Source organism: Lactuca serriola, chromosome 5 (genome assembly GCF_051521515.1).
Source record: "Lactuca serriola cultivar US96UC23 chromosome 5, Lser_US96UC23_V15, whole genome shotgun sequence".
Taxonomy (NCBI): Eukaryota; Viridiplantae; Streptophyta; class Magnoliopsida; order Asterales; family Asteraceae; genus Lactuca; species Lactuca serriola.
In genome coordinates this window covers 218,097,488-218,124,283 of record NC_136412.1, presented here as the reverse complement: position 1 = coordinate 218,124,283, position 26,796 = coordinate 218,097,488, and positions in this window count along the sequence as shown.

Genomic DNA, 26,796 nt, shown 5'->3' with positions numbered 1-26,796 from the left:
GCTTCCTGTGTTCTTCTGGGCAGAGGCAATTAACACTACGTGTTATGTTCAGAATCGTGTGCTAATCAGCAAAGCTAGAATGAAGACACCATATGAAATTCTATTTGGACACAAGCCATCTGTCAGCCATTTCCGAGTATTTGGCTGCCCTTGTACCCTTCTTCACTTGGAATCCAACCCCAAATTCAATGCAAAAGTCGATGATTGCTACTTTGTTGGATATGCTGCTCGAACTGCTTACAGGGTTTACAACAAGAAGACAAAACAAATTGTAGAATCTTTTGATGTTCGTTGGCTCGAAGAAAATGAGACAGATGCAAGAGTAGGTCCTGATTGGCTATTTGACTACACATCTCCTTTCAAATCATTCAATGTGTCCTCAGATAATCAAGAAGGAACTACATCAAATTCGAAGAACATTATTGAAGATGAAGAAGACGAAGTCGTCTACCGACCACCACTGATATCTTCTAATCCTCAATTGGTGCCCTCTGTTCATGTTGAATCTTCTGAGTCTTCTCCTCAACAACCTTCTCCTGATGCTGTTGCTACTCCTCTAACTCCGGTGGAAAGAGAGTTCATGAACCACGAGACTTCCGCTGTAACTTCAAATCTGATGGAACTTCTCTTTCCAGAAAGTATTGCTGAAGAGTTTGTAGCAGATCCTCCGAACGAACTTTGATCATCTTCTGTGAATCACACAATAAATGATGGTTCGGTTAACATTCATACTCTTCCAGTATCTGTCAATGATATTAGCTACGAGATCCTTGCACGCATTCAGCGCGATTATCCAATTGAAAACGTCATTGGCCAGCTGGGCGACGGTGTTCAAACGAGAAGTCAAAGTGGGGATGTTAACACATGTCTCTACTCTTGCTTCATTTTTCAGATAGAGCCTAAATCTGTCGAAATGGCTCTGAATGAGCCTAGCTGGGTTGAAGCCATGCATGATGAACTGAATCAATTCGAAAAGCTCGGGGTCTGGAAGTTGGTGGAGCTACCAAAAGGAAAGAAATCTCTTGACACCCGATGGGTCTTTCGGAATAAACAAGACGACTCCGGTGTAATTGTGCGCAACAAGGCGAGATTAGTGGTTCAAGGGTTTCGGCAAGTTGAGGGTCTTGATTATATGGAAGTTTATGCTCCGGTCGCTCGTTTGGAGGCTATTCGTATCTTCCTTGCTTATGCTTCCTATATGAACTTCACAATATATCAAATGGATGTTAAGACGGCTTTCTTGTACGGCAAGGTCAAGGAGGAGATCTACGTTGACCAACCACCCGGTTTTGTTAACTCCAGACTTCCCAACCATGTTTACAAGTTAGACAAAGCTTTGTATGGTCTGCATCAAGCTCCTAGAGCTTAGTATGCTACCCTGACTCAGCATTTGCTCAATCACGGCTATTCCCGAGGAACCATTGATCAAACCTTATTCCTTAAACATGTCAGTCCAGATCAAATTCTTGTTCAAATTTATGTAGACGACATTATTTTCGGATCGACAAGCCAACAGCTTTGCAAAGAGTTCGAAGCAATGATGAAGAAGCGATTTGAGATGAGTTCGCTTGGGGAAATGACCATGTTTCTGGGGCTTCAGGTCCAACAATCTTCAACTGAAATCCTTATTCACCAAGCAAAGTATGTGGATGATGTACTGGAGAAGTTCGGGTTCCGAGACGTGAAATCTGCTCTTACACCCATGGCGGAAAGACCTCTTCTGACCCCTGATCTTGAGGGTGAATCCGTAGATCAGACGGATTATCGATCAATGATTGAATCATTCATGTATCTAACTGCCAGTCGACCAGACATAATGTTTGCGGTCTGTCAATGTGCTCGCTACCAGGCTAATCCTAAACTCTCTCATTTACTTGCTGTTAAATGGATTTTTCGGTATCTCAAAGGGTGCCCAAAACTGGGTCTTTGGTATCCAAAAAATCCAGAATTTGATCTTTACGCTTTTGCAGACAGCAACTATGGCGGGTGTGAGCTTGATAGAAAATGGACTTCAGGCGGATGCCAATTTCTGGGCGATAGATTGGTTTCATGGCAGTGTAAGAAGCAGCATACCGTTTCGACCTCAACAGCAGAAGCGGAGTATGTCGCTGTGTCTGCTTGTTGTTCACAAGTCATCTGGATCCAACATCAGCTGTTGGACTACGGTTTGAATTTTCAAGAAACCCCTCTTTTCTGTGATAATGAGGCTGCAATCCCAATTGCCAAAAACCCGGTCCAACACTCAAAAACCAAGCACATCGACATCAAGATTGATTTTATCAGAGAATGTTATGAGCGTTCGCTCATTCGGATAGAACAGGTCCGCTCTGATAATAATGCAGCAGATCTTTTCACCAAGCCGTTTAACAAAGCTCGATTCGATGTGCTGGTTAATTTTCTAAAAAGTGATTCGTTTTGAGGATTAATTTTTTTTTATGCACTTCTTAGGATAAATTTGCGCATTTTTATTATTTTTATATGCACAAATTTAGGAGGAGAAAATCAGAAAATCCAAAAATATAAAAAATTAGAAAATCCAAAAACATTAGAAAATCAGAAAATCCAAAAACATTAGAAAATCAGAAAATCCAAAAACATAAAAAATTAGAAAATCCAAAAACATTAGAAAATCAGAAAATCAGAAAAACAAAAAAAATTATTATGCTGGTTATAGAATGTGCTTGAAGGAGATATTTTGGGATGTGATATGATTATGTGATAACAGGCAACCTGAGTCTGCATAACGTACCCAAAGTTGAAGGGTCTATGCTCTGGTTTGATGCGTCGGTAGGCATGAAAGATTCTAAATGGTCATGACTAGGCAGAGTTGAACTTAAGAAATCAAATGACTTGACAAATCTTGACCTAGTTAGATCCGTTTGGCCTGACAATACGACGCTTGGATAGGTTGAGCAGGGAGATATATATGGGAATCTACTCGTCACATTAAATGAACCCGTATCTGGAACCGTGGTTTAACATTTCCTCCATGTGCGGATTCTGTCCTTAATTCCGGTATTGATGGGGCAACTGGTAAATTCCGATAAATTAGGTCTGTAGAAAATCAGTTTCTTTCTTTCTGTCTGTTAGTCATATGTTACCATCTCTGCTTGATTGGATGAGATCCGACCTGGACTGTAACATATGCAACTCTATTTCTCTGCATATTATACATACATACATACATACATATATATATATATATATATATATACATATATATATACATATATATATATATATATACATATATATATATATATATATATATATATACACACACACACATATGAAATTCCTCTCATCTGTTAGCCATATGCTGTCCCCTTTGCGTGACTAACAATCCGACCTGGTACACAGGATATGCACTATAAGTGATAATACTCTAAATCTATCTTCTCTCCTAATGATGGTCTGCTCATCCGATGTAAGGAGTACTCTGGAAGTCCTTGATTACCGGGGCATATTTGGAAGCAGGAAACATGTTCCAGTACAATTAAAATTGAACACTCAAAGATTGTCTATAAATATCGCTGCTCAATTTAGGTGGACAGCAATATCCCTGGTCGTCGTCAGCTGAATGGTCGTTAAGATATAGTATCTAGAAACTTAGGATCAGATATAATATCTAGGAACTTAGGATCACATTGTCTTGTCACTTATAGTATGTCCTAATTTTATCACAATTTTTCGTGTTTAAGTGGACAACAATACCGACGATCGACCAGACAAATATATGAATATGAAAGGTACGGACAAGCGGATAAAGGCTATCTAAAAAATTTGATCCCAAAATTTCAATAGGTTAAAACAATTTATATAGGTTTAAATTGAATTTTTTTTGTTATTCCTCGTCGTTAATAGTATTTCCAATTTCATTTTATTCTATTCTATTTTATTTTTTATTTTTACTTTTTAATTTTATTTTTATTTTTTTTAATAACAAGTTTTATTTTGTTTTAGTTTTTATTTTTTAGGAATTTTGAATTTAAATCTCTTAATAATCCTCAAAATAATTCTTTTTTGAGACAATGGTGAGTGGAAGGGGCATCGACTTTTAATGTTAAAAGGTAAGGTGGGGGGGGGGGGGGGATGTAAATTCTGTGTATATAAATAGCGTGTGTGCGGTGAGTTTTTCACCGTCATTGCTTCTTGCCTCAACCGCACACGCACACAGTTTCTCTCTCAAACTCATATATATTCCATAATTTTTCGTGAAATCAAAGCTCTTACTCGGTAATTCTTATGAACACGGCTTATTTTTCGATTATTTTCATAAAAATTTCCATTGTTTGCTGTTGAATCTTTATCAAAACTGTTTGTCTTCGAGTATAACCGCACACGGTGTGTGCGGCCGCACACGGGCGTGTGCGGATGACTGTGTGCGGCTGCATCTTTTTCAATAGTTTTGCCCTAATTACTTTGTGTGTTGACTTTTAGATTAAGATGGGAGACATGGAGTTCGCTAAAGTCCACAAGTCCGCAATTTTTCTCGAAGACCCTCCTGCAGCTCACAATGACTTGAAATTCATTGTGGATGGTTTGAAGAAATCTTGCTTGGTTCATGTCCTAACTACAAGTCCTGCTATCTACCAGAGTTTGATTAAGGATTTCTGGAGGAATGCTGTTGTAAAAAAGAATGATCAGGGTGAAAAATTTGTTGAAGAAACAATCGAAGACAAGAAAATTCAAGTTACAGAAAACATCATTAGAGAATCTCTCCAAATTGAGGATAGACCTAAGTATCCCATGGAGATTGATGTTCATCAAACTCAGAAAGTATTAGAGCATATGGGATATGAGGTAACTTTTCCTCCTACAATTAAGAAGCTGCTTCCTCCTTGCTGGAAGTACTTGGCTCATGTGTTTGTGAGCTGCATTTCCGGTCGGAGATCAGGAGAAAACGAGATCTCTCTGGCCAACACTGGTGCCATTGTAGCATTGGTTGCAGGTTTTGAGTTCAATTTCTCAAAATTTATAATGAATGAAATGATACTAAACCTTGAAGGGAGCAAAAGGGACAAATTCTGGATGTATCCAAGATTTTTACAAATCATCCTTAACGTGACTCACCCCGAGCTGCAGAGAGGAAATGATACTTTGGATTTCAAATCCATTGGTCCAAGTGCTTTTGGACTAATGAAACAAAAGAGATGCGGGAAGTTAGTATTTGAAGGAAAATATCCTTTAATAAAATTTGGAATTTTTAAAGAGAATGATAGAGAAGAATCAGAAGAACAATCCATGTCGATGGAAAATGAAGATATTTTTCACTCTCCCTCCGAGCCTGAAGTGGAGGAGATTCATGACTCTCCCACAACTTGTGTAGCTGATGAGAATGATCTTCAGAAAGCAAATGAATCAAAATCTTCTCGAGAGGATGATGACGATGATCTTTATGAAGATGTGGAGTTTTTAAAAGAAATTGACTTTACAGGAATCAATGACGACATTCCAACAAACATAGAGTTTGATCTTGGTGATGAAGATTTTGATCCTTTTCTTGATATTCCCAGCAGCCGTGTTAATAAAGTCAATGAAGTTGCTTCTTTAGTAACCAAGACTAGAGATGAAGGAAATGTTCTCAAGATGCTACTCTCTACTTCGAAGCCCTTGGAGGTCGCACCAAGCCAAGGAGATGTGACATCAGAGATTCCTCCCTCTGTGCCACTTATCTCAACTTCTGCTCCAGTCAGTTCTGATTCACCTGAACCTCAGACTTGTCAGACTTCCATAAAAACATGCCAATCTCTTGCAAGTCTGGAGGTACCTGCTGTAAGATGTGCACCTCAAGTCCTTTTAACAATCACTGCTACCTCTGCTCACTCTCCTCCAAAGCAAACAGATGAAGGTCCGAGTACCATATTTGAGACTGGTGGATCCTCATCCATTCCAAAATATTCTCCAACTTGACCTTCACTTGATGAGGCTTCTATTAGATTAGTAAAACATATGGCTCTATCTAGTCCAACTTCCTCACGCAGAAAAGGAATATCATTTAAGGAGGGTCGGACAGGTGATGACAAATCTTCTTCGCCTGATCTTTGAGAGGAGATTGGGATTCTCCGTCAAGAGCTCATCGAGAAATCAATTCAGACGGATCAGCTTTCTGCATACATCTTTGAGCTCAGGGCAAAGGATGAAGAAAAGACCAAACAAATCAATGATCTATAAACGAGTCTTGGATCTGTATTAGCCAATTATTTCAATCTCAAGAACGTGTTGTACGATGTATTTGGTGAAAAAGTCAAAGCCCTCTTCCAACAGCCTCATGGAATAGCTGATCCTCTGACTGTTCAATCACCTTCAGCAACTGATGATCTTCCTGTCAACTCACCTGCTCCAAGATCAACTACAATTATCAACAGGTTTGAAAAAGAACCAGAAGGAAGCAAAGCCAGAATCACAATCAAACAGGGCAAAAGAATCATAACTGCAAATCAAAGCGAAGGCCTTTTATTCATGAAAAATTCTAATGAAAATCGCAAGGCAACAGACCCTGTTTTGACTGTAACGGATTTGAAGAAAAGAAAGTTCGGTGATGAGTATGGAGACAGGTCCGGTATCCGAATGTGGGCCTTTGATCCAGAGACAAATTTGTGGGTTGTAAAGCGAAACTCAGGAGCATCTGAATGTTACAAAATCACCTACGATTTCAACTCTTGGACCAAAACTGATCTAGCCGAATTATGTAGGGCCCCATTTCATAGTCACTCTAATAATCCCAGTGCCTCTAATTTCAAAAGGTTTCTCGACAGACAGGTCAGAGAAAACTTTCCATCAATGAAGACTGCAAGAGCTCTGTATAGAAAAGACAAAGATGTTCTTGATCCGGAATCAGACGAACCCATGAAGATCATACTCTGGCCTGCAACTAAGAAACAAAAGGAAATTCCTATTCCTCAACATTTTCATGAGGGATATCTGGATAATATGGATTTTTGGGCCTATGATGATGAAACTGCAACTGCAGCTATCAAATTCAAGGATTGAGAACACGTTCTGAGATTGATTAGTTCCAAAGATCTTCTTCGTTTCAGAGAAAGGGATATACGGACTCTGGCTCGTCATCAAATCATTTGCAGAAAAGATGTCATGGAAGCTGCTGCTAAAGAATTCACTGCAATGGTGGCTACGATCATCAATGGAAGAATGTGGATGGGATCGATGGGGAGATCGGATCTAAGGTTGTTTGAGAAGCCTGCTGAAAAGCCAAACGAATGAAGTTCAAGACCATGCTAGTCTCAATCCAAGGGGGAGATTGAAAGTCCATAATTTTGTGGTTTGAGCTAGTCATAATTTTTGTATAGATCTACTCAGGATGTCAGAGTGTGTATTGTAGTATTGCTTGTATTGGGCTTGTAATGTGTGCAGCCACACATGTGTGTGCGGCCGCACACGTGTGTATAACTGCACACTCTTGTGCTGGTAGGAGGAGTACTATTTATAGCAACTGAGTTGTGTCAGATTGTACTTACTTTCTGTCAGAACTCTGCAGTGGTTGTACTTTTCTCAAGATGTACTTGACATTTACTCGTAATAGATGTGTGCATGCTTGAATTTACTTCTTCTTCTTCTACATTTCACCTTAATTGCAATTAACTTCATTGATTACTGAATTGGATCCTTAGTTTTGGGACTTACAATAGTAGATTGATTGGATTGAGATGTTGTTTGATGATTGGATTGAGATTTTGTCAACTAACTGCCAAGGATAATACAAGACTCTCTAACTTTAGGAGACATGTGTTTAAAAAAAGTTAAAATATAGGATAGTGTGACATTTAGGTATCTGAGGGACTTTTTTAAGGAAAACAAATTTGTTAAATTGTCTGACAAGTATGTGTTGGGTTTTCTATGCATCAAATACACTTAAACTAGGTAGTAAAAAAAATCAAACTATGATATATCTAAGTGTATATGCAACCTAAGGATCTATGGACTCAACTAATAACAGGTACCCTATGAAAACATAAACATAAAGAAGATAAGCATACCTCTTATGTAGCCCTTGATCTCAATGCTTAAGATCTTGATCTCCATAAGGTTTCTTGGATGAGAGGAACCAAACCAAAATTCCTCTAATGGTATTACACCCAATGACACCAAAGAGTGGAATCAAATTGTCACACCCCCGATCGAGGCGGCGGAACGTGCTGGGTTGTGCGACTTAGTTCATGGATCACATGCAATTGGATATATATATATATATATCATAAGTACAATGATAAAAAAACAGTAGTTGTATTCCATATTGAAGTTTGAATACAAGATTCTTACATATAATAATAGAGAACATGAATTGCCTTTAACAGGAAAGCAGATATAACAAAAACTAGAAAAGACTAGGTCACCTGAAATCCACGACTATTCCCTCGTCTGAAATGTTTGTTTAGTAATTTCTTAAGAGTACATGTAATTTTGAAGGTCGACACAAGGTTGGTAAGAGTTACAGGTTTTCTGCTACTATGATAATGATAATTTTAAAATGACTAAAAAGTATTTTTCCTTATATGTAAAACCATACTTAAAAATGTTTTATAGAGAGAGAAACCAACTCCATGGTTTATATATATATATATATATATATATATATATATATATATATATATAGAGAGAGAGAGAGAGAGAGAGAGATATCCAGTTAATGTTTATAGAGAGTCTGATAGCCAAGCTACGAGACTGAAGTACCCCCTACAACGCTTCATTGGACATCATAGAAACGACTGAAGATAGTAATCACCCGCTTCGACTTGACCGTTATGATTGTAGCTAGCAACTACAGGTGGGGGTGTCAACCCGTATAGATCTATATATACGGATCTCGCTCTAAGGATTAAGGGTTACAGTGGTGTGGGTATACTAAGTGTTTATACTTAGGTAATGAATAACGAATCACTATAAAAGTCATTAACTAATGGACACGAATAACTCACCCTATCTTATACGTGGATAATAATCTCAGACCAAGAGTGGATAACCCTAACTTATATGTGGATAAGTCACTAGGCAAAATGATTTACTATGGATAGAGTTTTACTATAAAATCTGAGTATGTTCGATAAGTATAAAAGTGTACGATACTCGCTTAAATAAGTGGTAAATCTCATAGTTAGTACATGTATAAATTCCAAGTTATAATATATATATATATATATATATATATATATATATATATATATATATAAAGTTTATAACAAGTTTTGTTTAAACAAAATATGTTTTAAACTAGTAATAATTGTAACCAAGATATGATTTTTATGAGTGTTTTGCATAAACTAAATAAGTGTTCACATGTATTCCCCCTCCTTCTGAAATATATAAAAGCTATAAAAAGGGGGTGTAAACGCTCACCTCTGATGCATGATTTGTGATTAAGATTCGAGAGTGTGGTCAGTTTTGAGAAGTACTTCGAGAAAGCATGAAAATAGCAATAAACTTAAACCAAGATTGTTTTTTCTTCTTTAACCCACTAAAATGATGAAGCATGGGGGGTGAACACATTTGGAAAATAAAAGAAAAAGATCCATGAAGACAACCTTGGTGGATATCAACGGTAGAGGGTGGCAGGAGGTTGCTCCGACAGCTTCTTCTTCTGTTCCTACAGCGAACGATGAGAAGGTGTAACAGCATAAATTTTCAAATAAAATTTTCATTTAAAATTGCATAATCCTCATAACACATTTCACAAAAATCTCATTTATTTGAATTACAAATTGCAACTCGATAATTGTTTGATTTAAAATCCAGGATCTTCAAAACATCACTCTTTAACTGGTGTGTACAATCAAGTCAGTGCCTTCCCACGATCCTGAGAAAACATGAAACACATAACACATAACACGGTAAGCACGAAACATAGTGAGTTCCCTAAAATACCAGATATAGCACATTAGCCACTCGAGGCTATAACTTTGTAAGACCCTCCGGTCTATGTGTCTCAGTGGGATCCTCCAGTCCCATGGCTCGTTGGACCCTCTGGTCCGGTCTCAATGAGGACCCTCCAGTCTCACAGGTCGTTGGACCCTCGGGTCCGGTCTCGGTAACACATAACATAGCATATATATCACACAGATAACATGCATAACTCAAGTAAGCGCATAAGACCCTCTGTTCACACATAAATACCACTCAAGGTAAAGTATAGTGAGAAGACTCACCTCGTAAGCCAGCAAGTAACAGTCTCATACTTGGAAACCTGGAACTAGCCTCTGCCTAACACATAGGATAACATCTCTAATTAATACTCTATTCATACTCAAAAACACCAAAGGCTATTCTTTTTCTCTGTCTAACTCTTGAAGTGGATAAAAGACCATTTTTCCCCTCCATGGTCTCCATTACTCATGATTGACCTAACTCTAAAGTCAACAGAAGTCAATCTCGAGTCAACAATTCATGTTTGTCTCGAATCTCCGAGTACACCTATGTGACTCGTCGAGTCCACTTATTTCCTTAGAAGTCTCATGAAGTTCCAGCTCAAATCATCGAGTTGACCCCTAACTCGCCCAGTTATAACACGATCAAGCTCATCAGGACAAACCTATAACGCCCGCAAATTCGGGCTAGCCAATTAGAGGCAATAGGGGTCGAAAACGACTTTTCGAAAAAAGATTATTTAGAAAAAATAATCATAACCAAGTTGTAGAATATGTCACAAGGTTTCCGTACATATAAAGAATGCCGAAATCCGCGTTATAACGAAGAAGTTATGACCCGTTGAAGTTTCATGACGGAACCGGCATGATACCGGGAAGCGTAAATAGTGAATTTACGATAGAGAGAGATTTAGCCTTAGCGATTTAAATGAAAGTCGTAGAATATGTTAAACTAAGAACATCGATAAAAAGAACGCCCAAATCTGACTTCGTATGAATAAGTTATGATTTTTCGAAGTTTCGGACTAGCAGTGTACAGCCCGAAATTCGAATATTAGATCGAGCGGTTTTTAGCCAACACAACCTAAACGAGAATCGAAGATCTCGTTAAAAGTAGCGTAACGAGAAAAAGATGGGCGAAAACGGACGTCGGATGAAGAAGTTATAAGGATTTAACGGACCAATCGTGTCCCGGCCCGTTCATAATTAAAAATTTAAAATCGAGCCAAAATTAGCCAACGAAATCTAAACGAAAGTTGTAGAGTACGTTCCCACCTTCGCGTGGATATAAAGAACGTCGAAAACGGAGGTCGTACGCGAAAGTTACGAATTTTTAAAGTTGAGGGTGCAAATTGCGAAATCTGATGCGAGATGGATGACATGGCTGCATCTGGGTCGTTGCTTGTTGACCAAGGCTTCGCATCGGATTGTGACACGCCACCCTCGCAGTACGCCCCGCGTCCGAAGAGGTTACGCCCCACATAGGTCTGATCTGATCCATCCGATGGGTGCAAGACAGCTGGGTCCGAGCTGGTGATCTTATCCGAGGAGTACGCCCAGCGTACCCTTGGTACGCCCATCGTAATGTCCGAAGCCTGACCCTATAAATTGAGGTGCGAGGCTGCCATTTCTCTTCACCCCAAAACCTCTTCTTTCTCTCACTACTTTCTCTCTCTGGCACCTCTAAACACCCCTAAGCCCTAGATAAAACCCCTAGCACCCTAGGGAAGCCCCGAGGCTCCTGGAGTCCCGAGAAAAAGGAGTCTTTCGGTTTCGAAACACTGCTCCAATTAAGTTCCGATTTTCGATAAAATTCGCTGTAAATGTGCTACGCTTACGCCATTTTTAATATAGCTTTCAAATAATTATAGGAATGTTATTAGTTCCTTAAAATAATTATTTGGGCTATTATTATGAATTATATTGAGTGTTATTAACGCTTATATAATAATAATAATAGTCAGACTAATTAATTTGTCGCGGTTATCGTTAGACTAAACCCTAGTGGTATTGATACTAGGTTTTATCGAAGGAAATTGTTTTGAGAGTATCGAAGCGCTGTCTGAGTGCTGAATCATCACTTTTCAAGTGAGTGCATGGTCCCCTTCAACTTACACATAGATATGAAGTATTTACTACGTGCTATGTGTGCATATTGTCTGTTTACTTGTTGTCTATGCTCGGTGAAAGATTTTATACATGTTTTAAATGATTTAAACTATATATGTATTTTATATCTACGAAAATGTTGGGGTAAAACATGGGTAGATATAATAGATGAAATATGAGTTGGATGACGAGTTGAGAGGTGATATAGACTATGAGGTGTGGGTGAGAGGTGTACGATGTGAGAAGCCTTTTTCCCAAACGATGTTCCCGTCATTCAGCAGAGTATGGATGACAACCACGGACTATCCTAGATAGTCCAGTGGAATACTAGCAGGCTCGCAACCTGTAGGTGTTGTGAACGATGTGTTCACCCGGTGTACTCTAAACCTTGGTGATCATGCAGACTTGATACCTAGACCCTGGCGATCATGCAGACTTGGTGCCAAAACCCTAGCGACTATGCAGACTTAGTGCCTATTGTATAAATTCTGGCGACTATGCAGACTTAGTGCCTAACCCCGGTGACGATGGACTTCGTGCCGATTCCTTAGGATGATCCTTAGGAATGTATGAACGAGGAATGGTTGATTCTTAGGGTAGATCCTTAAGAATAAAGAAGATAATGGGGATGGGTAATTGAGTTGATTGTTTGATTATTTGAACATAATAATTATATTATTGTGGGTTGAAAACCCTATGTACTCACCAGGTTTCCCAACTTGACCCACTCAGTTTATTTATATCACAGGTGTTGATATGAATTCACATTACACTGAGAGATTTAAAGAGATGTAGATCACTAGTATAAATAAATGTAAGTTCTGTTTATGCTTATGTTTCTGTATTAAAGATGACATCCCAATGTTTTAAAATGAACAAAATACATTTCTTCGAAAATGTTTTAAAAATGTATTTATCGTGTTTTTCTGGGAACAAATTCCGCAACATTTTTATTAAAAGAAGTACTCTGATTTTTATAAAGTGTAAACAAAACGGGTCTTTTCTGGCCGTGATTTTGGGGATGTTACTGTTGGTATCAGAGCATTAGTTTAAGCGAACTAGGAATATGGATTTATTTCTAGACTTAAACTTAGAATGCTAAGCGATGATTGTGAGGTGTGAGCACTAGATTAGTTTAGGAATGATGCCTAAATTGCTTTTATGTGCTAAATGATTTGTTATGCTATAGTTTGATCGGATCTATGGTCTGTTGCCGACCGGATCTGGAAACCTTATGTATTTAGGATTCTAAACGTATGAATACGATATTAGAACTAGCATGTAAACATTTCGGAGTGATAAGGATGATTTAAACGTCAATCCTAAGTAAAGGTCTAGATTCACCTCATTCGGTGTATAGATCAAGATGGTAAGAACACGTAGCGGAAATGTGAATGCAAATGGGAACCGAGATCAGACCCTAGTGATTGAGCAAATACCGGTTGTGGTAGCCGCTGCTGAGCCAATAACGATGGCCGGAGTGCAAGCAATGATCCAGGCAATGTTGGATCGTTAAATGGAGGAAACCAGACGTTTGCTCCAGCAAGATCGAGAGGAAGCGACCAAACATATTGAACAGCCCGAGTTGAACGAAGGGCAGACTGAGGAGGGAAACTACAGTGGGATTGTTGGTCAAGCCAACCCACCGATAGTTAGGCGAAACCACCAGGATGGAGGAAATGACGGACGTGGATGCAAATACAAGGATTTCATGGCGTCCAAACCACCGAGTCTATCTGGAAGCCCGACGCCGGTGGAAGTCATGAACTGGATCTCCGAGATGGAGATGATGTTTGAGAGTTGCGAGTGTAGCAACAGGCAAAAGACCGCTCTCGCGGTTCCTTTGTTGAAATTTGGAGTACTAAGCTGGTGGAAGCTTCTAGCTGATTCGATGCCCTAAGGAGAAGCGAGCAAGATGTCATGGGAGGATTTTCTGGTGCAGCTAAAAATGCAGTACTGCTCTGAACAAGATCTTCTGGAGATCAACAATGAGTTTCAGAATCTAAAGAAGGGAAAGATGAGTGTCATCGAGTATGCTGCAAATTTTACGGAGAAAATGAAGCTCGTTCCTTATCTAGTTCCAACTGAGCTCTCCAAGGTCAATAAGTTTGCCCATGGATTACCAGCAGACTTTGGACCAATGGTCAAGCAAGCAACCACTTTGAAAGGAGCCATCTGGGTAGCCAGGAATGTTGAGACCCAGATTAGGGAAAAAGGTCTAGAGAGAGCTGAAGTTGGGGAGAAAAGGAAGCATGAAGGATCTTCAAAATCCAACAAGGAAAAGAAATTCTCAAAAACGGAAGAAGGAGGAGGAGGTGAATCCAAGTGGTGCGAGAAATGTAGAAAGAAGCACTTCGGGAAATGTAACGAGGAGGTGACTTGATACAAATGTGGAAAGACAGGGCATTACGCCAGCAAGTGTGCGTCCAACAAGAAGGTGTGTTATGGATGTAACAAAGAAGGGCATATTTCTAGGGACTGCCCGGGGAAAAATAAAGTGGCAAGACCAGAAACGCCACCAAGGCCAAGGGCATTCCACATGATCCTTGACGAAGCAGAAAACCATGCGAGGAATCAAGGATGAGGACTTCATATCCGAAGATCAAGTTATGCAGTAGCCATAGTATTGTATGATGTAGCCTATTAGAGGCATAATCTGGGGTGAACTTGAACACCTATGTAATAGTTTCAAGAAATAATAAAACCTTCATTTTGTTATCTGATGTGTTAAACTTTTATGTGATTTCCTTGAATGGTGACTTCGGGACTGCGAGACAATACTTGGGACGAGTATGAGTAGGTGTGAAAGGTAGTAGATGCATATACTACCGGAAGCACAGGACTCACGCTTGGATCAGGGAAAGTCATAAGGATACCAAGAAACTAGTAAATGATTTCGTTTCGTTTAAGTATGTCGTTACCATTGTTTCGGTAATCACTAAAAAGATTGTTGATATTCCGACCCGAGTGGTCATATCAAATTGAGTCCGACTACGATAAGTATGTTACGTGGTTCAGAGAACCAAGTTCGATGTAGCACCGACTTAAGCCAGAAGAATTAATCAAAGCAATCAGTAGAGGTATCACGAAGGTTGCTAGAAATACTACCATTTTAAGATGTGATCTAGAACATGAAGGAAGGTATAGTCTGTTCTGTAATTTGACTCTAAGAGACTTGAGTCTAAGCTTTGCAATATATGATGAGAGGTCATTAGAATATGACACATCAGTCCATTGAAGTAATAAAAGAACTTATCTCAAGTTCATATCAACTGAGGATTGACATGGTGGCTTGAAGGTCATAATTCAGAGTCTAATGTGAGATAGAGAGCGGATGTAGGATCGAGCACCGCCTGTAGTCAAGGAATCCAAGAGTTAGATACTCGTTCGAAGAAACATCGAAGTTATGAATTAGGATGAAGAGATAACGTATGGATTCATCATGTGAGCCCTGTTCCGTTGATGATTCCGGGACGTAATCATCCTAAGGGGGAGATAATTGTAACGCCCGCAAATCCGGGCTAGCCAATTAGAGGCAATAGGGGTCGAAAACGACTTTTTGACAAAAGATTATTTAGAACAAATAATCTTAACCAAGTTGTAGAATATGTCACAAGGTTTCCGTAAATATAAAGAATGCTGAAATCCGAGTTATAACGAAGAAGTTATGACCCATTGAAGTTTCATGACGGAACCGGCACGATACCGGGAAGCATAAATAGTGAATTTATGATAGAGCGAGATTAAGCCTTAGCGATTTAAATGAAAGGCGTAGAATATGTTAAACTAAGAACATCGATAAAAAGAACGCCCAAATCTGACTTCGTATGAAAAAGTTATGATTTTTCGAAGTTTCGGACTAGTAGTATACAGCCCGAAATTCGAATATTAGATCGAACAGTTTTTAGCCAACACAACCTAAACGGGAATCGAAGATCTCGTTAAAAGTAGCGTAACGAGAAAAAGATGGGCGAAAACGGACGTCGGATGAAGAAGTTATAAGGATTTAACGGACCAATCGTGTCCCGGCCCGTTCATAATATAAAATTTAAAATCGAGCCAAAATTAGCCGACGAAGTCTAAACGAAAGTTGTAGAGTACGTTCCCACCTTCGCGTTGATATAAAGAACGTCGAAAACGGAGCTCGTACGCGAAAGTTACGAATTTTTAAAGTTGAGGGTGCAAATTGCGAAATCTGATGCGAGATGGATGACGTGGCTGCATCTGGGCCGTCGCTTGTTGACCAAGGCTTCGCTTCAGATTGTGACACGCCACCCTCGCCGTACGCCCCGCGTCCGAAGAGATGACGCCCCGCGTAGGTCTGATCTGATCCATCCGATGGGTGCAAGACAGCTGGGTCCGAGCTGGTGATCTTATCCGAGGAGTACGCCCAGCGTACCCTCGGTACGCCCAGCGTAATGTCCGAAGCCTGACCCTATAAATTGAGGTGCGAGGCTGCCATTTCTCTTCACCCCAAAACCTCTTCTTTCTCTCACTACTTTCTCTCTCTAGCACCTCTAAACACCCCTAAGCCCTAGATAAAACCCCTAGCACCCTAGGGAAGCCCCGAGGCTCCCGGAGTCCCGAGAAAAAGGAGTCTTTCGGTTTCGAAACGCTGCTCCAATTAAGTTCCGATTTTCGATAAAATTCGCTGTAAGTGTGCTACGCTTACGCCATTTTTAATATAGCTTTCAAATAATTATAGGAATGTTATTAGGTCCTTAAAATAATTATTTGGGCTATTATTATGAGTTATATTGAGTGTTATTAACGCTTATATAATAATAATAATAGTCAGACTAATTAATTTGTCGCGGTTATCGTTAGACTAAACCCTAGTGGTATTGATACTAGGTTTTATCGAAGGAAATTGTTTTGAGAGTATCGAAGCGCTGTCTGAGTGCTGAATCACCACCTTTCAAGTGAGTGCATGGTCCCCTTCAACTTACACATAGATATGAAGTATTTACTACGTGCTATGTGTGCATATTGTCTGTTTACTTGCTATCTATGCTCGGTGAAAGATTTTATACATGTTTTAAATGATTTAAACTATATATGTATTTTATATCTACGGAAATGTTGGGGTAAAACATGGGTAGATATAATAGATGAAATATGAGTTGGATGATGAGTTGAGAGGTGATATAGACTATGAGGTGTGGATGAGAGGTGTACGATGTGAGAAGCCTTTTTCCCAAACGATGTCCCCGTCATTCAGCAGAGTTTGGATGACAACCACAGACTATCCTAGATAGTCCAGTGGAACACTAGTAGGCTCGCAACCTGTTGGCGTTGTGAACGATGTGTTCACCCGGTGTACTCTAAACCTTGGTGATCATGCAGACTTGATACCTAGACCTTGGCGATCATGCAGACTTGGTGCCAAAACCATGGCGACTATGCAGACTTAGTGCCTATTGTATAAATTTTGGCGACTATACAGACTTAGTGCCTAACCCCGGTGACGATGGACTTCGTGCCGATTCCTTAGGATGATCCTTAGGAATGTATGAACGAGGAATGGTTGATTCTTAGGGTAGATCCTTAAGAATAAAGAAGATAATGGGGATGGGTAATTGGGTTGATTGTTTGATTATTTGAACATAATAATTATATTATTGTGGGTTGAAAACCCTATGTACTCTCCATGTTTCCCAACCTGACCCACTCAGTTTATTTATATCACAGGTGTTGATATGAAGTCACATTACACTAAGAGATTTAAAGAGATGTAGATCACTAGTGTAAATAAATGTAGGTTCTGTTTATGCTTATGGTTTTGTATTAACGATGACATCCCAAATGTTTTAAAATGAACAAAATACGTTTCTTCGAAAATGTTTTAAAAACGTATTTATCGTGTTTTTCTGGGAACAAATTCCGCAACATTTTTATTAAAAGGAGTACTCTGATTTTTATAAAGCATAAACAAAACCGGTCTTTTCTGGCTGTGATTTTGGGGATGTTACAAAACCCTCACCGACTCGTCGAGTCAGGCCATGGACTCGGCGAGTCCCTTCGATCTGATTTCTCATTCAGATGATTCTAAGCGGATCTACAACCCCACACTCCAGATCTATCATCCCAAGGCTCGAATAACATGTAAAGCTGTAAGCTTGACGTTCATACATGGCATATAAGGCTCATAATGCCAACACATGCACCAACAAGGGCTAGATGCACAAGAGCTTGCCTCCAGCTCAATAAAGCTCGAGTCTTTGGACTCACAAGGCCACTTATAGTCCAGATCTCGGGTTCCAACCTCAAGCCATGCACCAATCACTCTATGACACAAGATATTGGAAGAAAACCCTAAAGATTCCCTAAACAAGATCTCATAAGGAAATGATCAAGCTAGCACCTTTTTACCTCCAATTGAAGCACAACTCTGAAGAATCTTTGGATCCAAAAGCCTCCTCTTGATCCAATATTTGATGCTCTCCACTTCTTCCTCCAAAAGGTCACAACATGACCAAAATTATGCCTCTTCTCTCTTTTAGTTGCCTCTAAGCGATTAGGGTTTCTCTCTAGAGGTAAGGAGGCTGATGAGGCGGCTTAAGGCTTCCTCTAAGTGATTAGGGTTTCTCTGCTGAGCACCTACTCGGCGAGTCGACTCTCTGAATCGTCGAGTCCATTTATTAATATCACGCGGACAACTCGACTCTACTCAAGGAGTTGGACTCACAACTCGCCGAGTCACTCCACGAATCTCAAAGTTAAACACCTTAATGCACCTGAAAGTTTGGATGTTACAATTCTCCCCCACTTGAATTAGATTTCGTCCTCGAAAACACTCCTAAAAAACACATAGATCGAACCCAATAACCCGAAAAGCACCACTGAAAGGATCCCATACACACATATATATATTTCTCCATGTATACCTGAATCCAAACTGGAACTCCCAAAACCAGAATAAGACAGCCTCTTTTGCCACTATGATACCCCTTCTGACTCCCTAGAATCTGGAAAATCTAGTGGCCTGTCTCACTGTCAGACTGCCCTCTCAAGATATCACCATGTTATTCGCTTTTCGAATTACAAACCCCGATAACTCACTGCCCCTCTGATTCTCTCGTTACGACTTGATAGAAAAAGTCAAAGCCCATAAATTGGCTACCGATCACTCATACCAGACATACAAAACGATTCATAACATACTCCAAGGAACGGAAGGGTCAAATTACACCAGAGACCCATCCACTGTACTACAATAGAAACCTATCCGAACAAAGAACTCTCAACACGCTGTCCTTAAACACAAGAAAAATGATCATGCTTGCTCAGAAGTATCCTCTGACATCTAACAATCATAACCCCCAACTCCCTCTCAAATATCCCTCTCAACACTGAGCACCAGGTCAACCCTCAAACCCACAGATGAACCTCCAAAGCTTACCCTTCGCATGCCCCAAAATGTCTTACTGACCTCCTTCTCACAACAACTATCTTGGCCCATTATGACACACAAGTCCCAAAGTCCTCTTTACCCCCAAGCGAATACTACAATCCCAACAGAAATCACCTCACCCACTCAGGTCTAAGACATCAGATGACACACAATACCCCTAAAAAAGAAACCCATCTCTGAATCCGGAATCTCATTCGCCTACTCAATACACCACCAAAGCTAAACTCAAACTCAAGAGTCTGGTCCGACGCAGAATTGGAACCACTCGTCCCAATGAAACTCTCAATTCATGACCCATGACCCGAACCCACACATACATCACTCCTACAATTCCTCTTGATTGCGATAACCACATAATATAACGATCCTCAGCAAATATGGAGACCCCAGTCTCGCCCCAGGTCTGACCACTAGGTTCCCGGAACTCAAAGAATAAGGCTACCCAAGCCTAAAAACTCTTTTGCGTCATGCTCTGACTAGCGAATAATACGGCTCCCCGTAGGCCTACGACACTCTCCCACTTACTCATGAATACTATGGCTCCCTACAGTATCACAACACTTTCTCATAGACTTATGAACACTACGGCTCCCCGCAGTATTACAGCACTCTCTTGCAGACTGGTGAAAACTACGGCTCCCCGTAGTATCACAACACTCTCTCTCACTGACTCACCATGGGCTCACTCCGTGGTTTTCCCCAGATAATCTGAAGTGATTACTCCCACACGGATCTGAAGGGTTTTGAGCATTCTAACACTCATAAGGTCTACATTCAACCCTAGAAACCTTGGATCTATGTTTTACTAAGATACATGCAAATTTGATTCTCCAAGGTTCTTAACCTAACTAGCATGACATGGTGAACTTGAAAGATAAAAACTAGTAGGAGAACAGACCTATTCTTGTTGCTTGGATTCCTTGAGAACTTTGTGAGCCTAGCACCCCAAATGTGATGCCTCAAATGTTTAACACAACACCACAACTCTTGGAATAACTTTGAGAGAAGTACACACACACACACTCAAAATTGGCTAGCCCTCTTGTTCTTTCACTTAGTGCCGATTTTGGTAGCTCGTGGGGTCCTTTTATAGTGGTGTCACAAGTAGGATTACACATGTAAACCCTAATTGACATGGCTTTTCATTTCCTCCATGATCCATGGGTTTTAACCTCCATGGACTATCCATGGAGCAGCCTATGGGTTTTAGCCCAATTCAATAAACCATGGATCATTAGCCCACTATATAAGGATGTATGATTTACACAATCAACCCCACATATTTAATTAGTCTCCTTTTGATCACCAAATTAATTCTTGATCAATACTAATTAAATAATACTATTAATATATTAGAACTTATAATATATTAATAAATCATAAGTGTCCTTTCTCTCACTTAGTCTATCCAAGTGTCATGATGCCATGCAACCCAAATGGACCTTGCCAACCGGGTCAAGTACATTCCAGAAATAGTTAGGAACTTAGACACCTAATCCAACAGTCTCTCACTTGGATAAGTCTAATAACTATAACTGCAAGAATGACGTCAAGAACCGATCAGCAATCGTAGTTCTTTCAAAGTCTCGTGGAACTTAGATGATAATGATACGCCATTTATGATAAGTGATCATATAATCCTATGTTCTATAGATCAGCGAAAAAAATACATGGAACAATGTCGTACTTATTCTCCAATAGTTTGTTTCCCGATTTCCGATTTGTTTGACATATAACTTAATCGAACACATCAATTTAGTTCTGACCGGGACTGGTATATAGGTTAAAACAAAATCATCGAGGGGCCTAGATATTGCTTCTAATCCTAGAAGGAACAGATAAACTTCGACTCATATGCTTGTTCTAATATTTGTTGAATCATACACAAAGGCACGTTTTATAACATCGAGTTACCAATGCGTTTTCGTGCAATCAATGTATAACCAACTCATAGTCAACAACTCATATCTCTAGGTTTGAAGACTTATATGATATTACAGTCTCACGATCACTCGAGATAAATTCCATGAAGTGATGCAAGTGAGCGTGGGTTGAATCCAATACTCAGAACTTATGAGCACTCATGAATGTTGTAGCAACTCTTGCTATGTCCAACACCTTAGACATCTACAAGCCAACTTCATGATAGCCTTGATTCAAATATACTTCCATCATATGACCGATTGTGGAGAATTTGAATGATATGATATACTATAACATAATTATTCTGGAAGTCAAAACATGCAAAATGAAATAATAGTTAACAATTGACAGAAGATAACAACACTTTACTTATAAATAAACAAAAACTTTTATTTATCATCAATTGTCAATTACACTTTACAAATTTCAAAAGCTATCTAATTTCTAAAACTAATATCATCCATTAGCCCTATGCGCCTCGCATGCTGAAGATACTTTACCCTACCCAGTCCCATCATGAGGGGATCTGCTGGGTTCTCATCCGATGATACCCTCTTTGTCACGAGGTGTCCTTCTTCTATTCGATGTGTAATGAAATGGTATTTTCTGTCGATGTGTCTGGATCTTCCGTGATCCCTTGGGTCCTTGGCTAAGGCAACTGCACTTTCACTATCACATAAAATCTCCATAGGCTCCTTTATAGCTGGTACAACTCCAAGGTCTCCAATGAAGTTCTTTAGCCGTATTGCCTCCTTTTCTGCCTCGCTTGCTTCTATATACTCTGATTCGCAAGTTGAATCAGCCACTGTCTCCTGCTTGGAACTTTTCCAAGTAATTTCTCCTCTGTTTAAGGTAAAGACCCAGCCTGACTGAGAGCATAAATTATCCCTATAAGTCTGAAAGCTAGCATTACTATACCTTACTACTCTCAAGTCATCACTCCCACCGAGGATAAGGAACCAGTCCTTAGTCCTCCGCAGGTACTTAAGAATGTTCTTTACTGCAGCCCATTGAGCCTTGCCAGGGTTCCCCTGATATCTATTCACCATGCTCAACACAAAGGCCACATCAGGACGAGTACAAGTCATAACATACATGATCGATCCTACACCGAAAGCATACGGTACTCAACTCATCTCATTTATCTCAGGCTCTGTACTCGGGCTCTGAGTCTTACTCACTCTGGCGTTACTCTGGATCGGTAACTCTCCTTTCTTGGAATCTTGCATGTTGAACCTATTCAGCACCTTATCCAAGTAGGTACTCTAACTAAGTCCAACTAGTCGCTTACTCCTGTCTCTCAAAATCCTTATCCCTAGGATATAGGCAGCTTCTCCAAGGTCCTTTATAGCGAAACACTTCCAAAGTTAGGACTTCATTTCCTGCAAAGTTGGGATGTCATTTCCTATGAGTAGTATGTCATCCACATACAATACCAAAAAGCTAACTATACTCCCACTAGTCTTGACATATACACAAGATTCATCTTCACTCCTCGAAAAGCCAAACTCTTTGACTTTCTCATCGAAACAAAGATTCCATCTGCGAGGTGCTTGTTTCAATCCATAGATGGATTTCTCAAGCTTACACACTCTATTAGGGTACTCTATACTGACAAAACCTTCTGGCTGACTCACGTAAGCATCCTTAGCCAAATTTCCATTAAGGAAAGTGGTTTTGACATCCATTTACCGTATTTCATAGTCATGAAATGCATCAATGGCTAACATAACCCTAATAGACTTAATCTTTGCTACTGGAGAAAAGGTCTCATCATAATCAACTCCCAGAGTTTGAGAAAAGCCCTTTTCAACCAGTTGCGCCTTATAAGTGTGTACATTACCATCCATGTCGGTCTTCTTCTTGAAGATCCATTTGCACCCGAATGTTTTACGACCTGGTACATTGTCAACCAAGTTCCAAACTTGATTGTCATACATGGACTGTATGTCGCTATCCATAGTCTCTTTCCATTTAGCAACCTCAAGGCCTGCCATGGCTTCCGAGTAGCCGTTAGATTTATCCAGACTTACCAATGTGCTATCACTGATAAGTGTATCACCTTCCGCAGTAATAGGAAACCATAGAAATGCTCAGGTGCATTCCTAACTCTTGTGGAATGCCTCAGAGGTACAGACTCGTTTTTCGGATCAACAGGAGTTTCATCCTCAGGTTGATTGCTAGGGTTTGAGTTTCCTTCACCACTTGACTCTTTAATTTCTTCAAGGTCAATTTTCCTCCCATTGTTTCCTTGGCTTATGAACTCTCTCTCGCGAAAGACTTCTCTCCTTGCTACAAAGACGACATTATCACTGGGTCTGTAGAAGAGGTAAATAAAGGATTTATGTGGGTAGCCGATGAAAATACTGTTGGGTTTTGAGCATTCTAACACTCCTAAGTGTACATGCAACCCTAAATACCTTGGATCTATGTTTTCTCTATTATACATGCAAATAAGAACTTCCAAGGTATTATCCTAATCTAGCATACAAAACAATAACTATAGCAAGATAGAATACATACCTCTTTGATGTAGAAAGTCTTCATGAAGCTTGAGTGCCTAGTGCCCCAAGTGTGACACCTCAAATGGAATCTCAATCATCAAAACACTTGGAATGACTTGAGAGAATTCTACACTCATCAAAATCGGCTAGCCCTTTCACTTCACACACTAGTGTGATTCTAGTCGCCAATTTTGGTCAAGAATAAGATGCTTATATAGTTAGGGTTACACCATGTAAACCCTAATTGACATGGCCTTTCATTTCCATGATCCATGGGTACAAATACACCATGGAGCATCCATGAACCATCCTATGGGTTTTAGCCCAACTTGATTATCCATGGAGCATTAGCCCACTATACAAGTATGGATGATTTACACAATCAACCCATATATTTAATTAGTCTTCTTGTGATCACTTAATTAATCCTAGATTAATTCTTGATCAATACTAATTAAATAATCTTATTATTCTTATTATTAATATACTAGAACTTATAATATATTAATAACCATAAGTGTCTTATTTCTCTATCCAAGTGCATGATGGTATGCAACCCAAATGGACCATGCCGGGTCGGGTCAAGTCTTACCAATTATAGTTATGGACTTAGACATTAATCCAACAGTCTCCCACTTGGATAAGTCTAAAACTATTATTGCGTATGACTTCAGGAACCAACCGGCAATCGTAGCTCTCAAAAGCTTCTGTCGAACTCTGACCTTGTCGATGAACTCTGACCTTTGTCAGTGACTTGTCCATTAGATAAGGGATCATATATTCCTCCATTCTAGATATCATATGGACTGAGACATGGATTATAATCATTCTCTCTGTCCATTTGTTGTTTCCTGATTTCCGATTAATGACGACTGACTAATTGAACAAATCAAATCAGTCCTGGCCCGGCCGAGCACTTCCATTTGTCATCATCAAATCATCGAGGGGCCCACAGATATCGCTTTTATCCCGAAGGTAAAAGGAATGGATAAACTTCGACTCATATGGCTTGTTCTACTACTTGTTGAATCATACACAAAGGCACGTTTTATAGCACAGAGTTACCAAATGCGGTTTCGTGCAATCAATGTACTATCAACTCATAGTAACAACTCATATCTCTAGGTTTGAAGAATATAAGATATTATCGTCTCATGATCACTCATGATAAAATCCATGAAGTGATTCCAATGAGCGCGGGTTGAATCCAATACTCAGAACTTATGAGCACTCATGATTGTTGTAGCCTTGTCCAACACCTTAGACCTCTACAACCCATCATGACAGTCTTAATTCATATCTACTTCCAAAATATGACCGACTGTGGATGGTTTGAATAACTTAGTCATTCCGGAAGAATAACCTAGTTTATTCGGGAAGTCAAAACATGCAAAGTGAAACACAATAATAATTGAATCCAATATGGTCTCAGAACTTATGAATATAAATAAAACACCTTTTATTTATCACCATATGATTACACATTATTCATTGTATACTGTTTCAGCTATCAACTTTAATCTTGAATTTAAAACAATAGTTTTCCCATGCTCCAAGCATGTACACTATGTTTTTCTCAAACACTAGTCATGCCATACACCAAGTATGCATACTATGTTTGTCTATGATCTTTACTTTGTGAACTAGATCAATTGAACATAACTTCAATGATTCTCTTTTCACACTCCCAAATCCTTACTACAAATGCAAGAATTCCAAATTCATGCCATTTACTGAAATCTGTCAGATTCTAAACTTATATGCATTGATCCTCTTGTAATGATTATGCACAAAGTCATAAAGACTTGGCAACAATCATTACAGAGTATTCCAAAGGAGATCAACTCCTTGGAAATATCCTTCTTGCATTAAGTTTCCTTAATCTTACACAGATTGAAGATTCTAACTTTGAAACATTTCCAGATTCCATTTTGACTATCACTTCTAAACAAGAGTTGCCTCCTTACAGATTATGTCAATATGGTCCTTCCAGAATTATCACTATACTTCCAATTGTCCTTGAGTAACCAATCTTTGGTAAACCTTAGATTGTCCTCGACAATTGTTTAATCCTTTTAGTCATATCCAGTTCTAAACCTTTTCCCTTCTTAATGCCCCAGGCATTTTGGAAAATTTTAGAACGGATGAATATAGCACATGTAATCGATCCTATATCCGAAGCATATGGGACACGATTCATGATGTCTTACATAAAGACTAAACCAGTCTTTTGCTATAATATTTCCATTTCAATTTGCCAAGTTCTCATAATTTAGATTATGAAAAGGGATGCCGTAATCATAATCGAATTTTAGAACGCAAATAATGGACCCATATACAGAATTTCCTTATGTTGAGCCATTCCAACATGAAATTCATATATATTTCCTTGACTAAATGATTAAAACCTCACGATCTAAGCTTATAGATTTGAGATGAAGCATAATTTCCTCTCCCTTAATTATAGCAAAACAACTTTTTCCCAATTGAAACTTTTTGTTTTCTATAATTAACATTGCTAGCTTGCAATACTTATCATAATTATCATGCTCCCACTAACATGATGATTATTAGCATAACACTTATGCTCCCACTAGCTTTGACATGTACTCAGAAATCAGCTGGACTTCTAGAAATCAATACTTCATTGACTTTCTTACCAAAGTTCAGATTTCTGATGCTAGATTGTTTTGATAAAGCTGTATCAAAATCATACACCTTCCCTTAGATAGCACACTTGTGAGTCTAAACAATTATGAAGAGGTATGCCGTAATCATAATGGTTAGACCTTTTTGCCACTTCTCACAAGTCCATATTAGTGTGCCGGTTAACCACACGCGCTCCACTAACGACTTTGAGAATGCAAATATCACAATTGCTATCTAGCTAAAATCTACTTAGTGAAAGTGTTTCCTCACCATCATTTTCATGAATCGGAGAGAAACCTTATGACACTTAGATTTACTG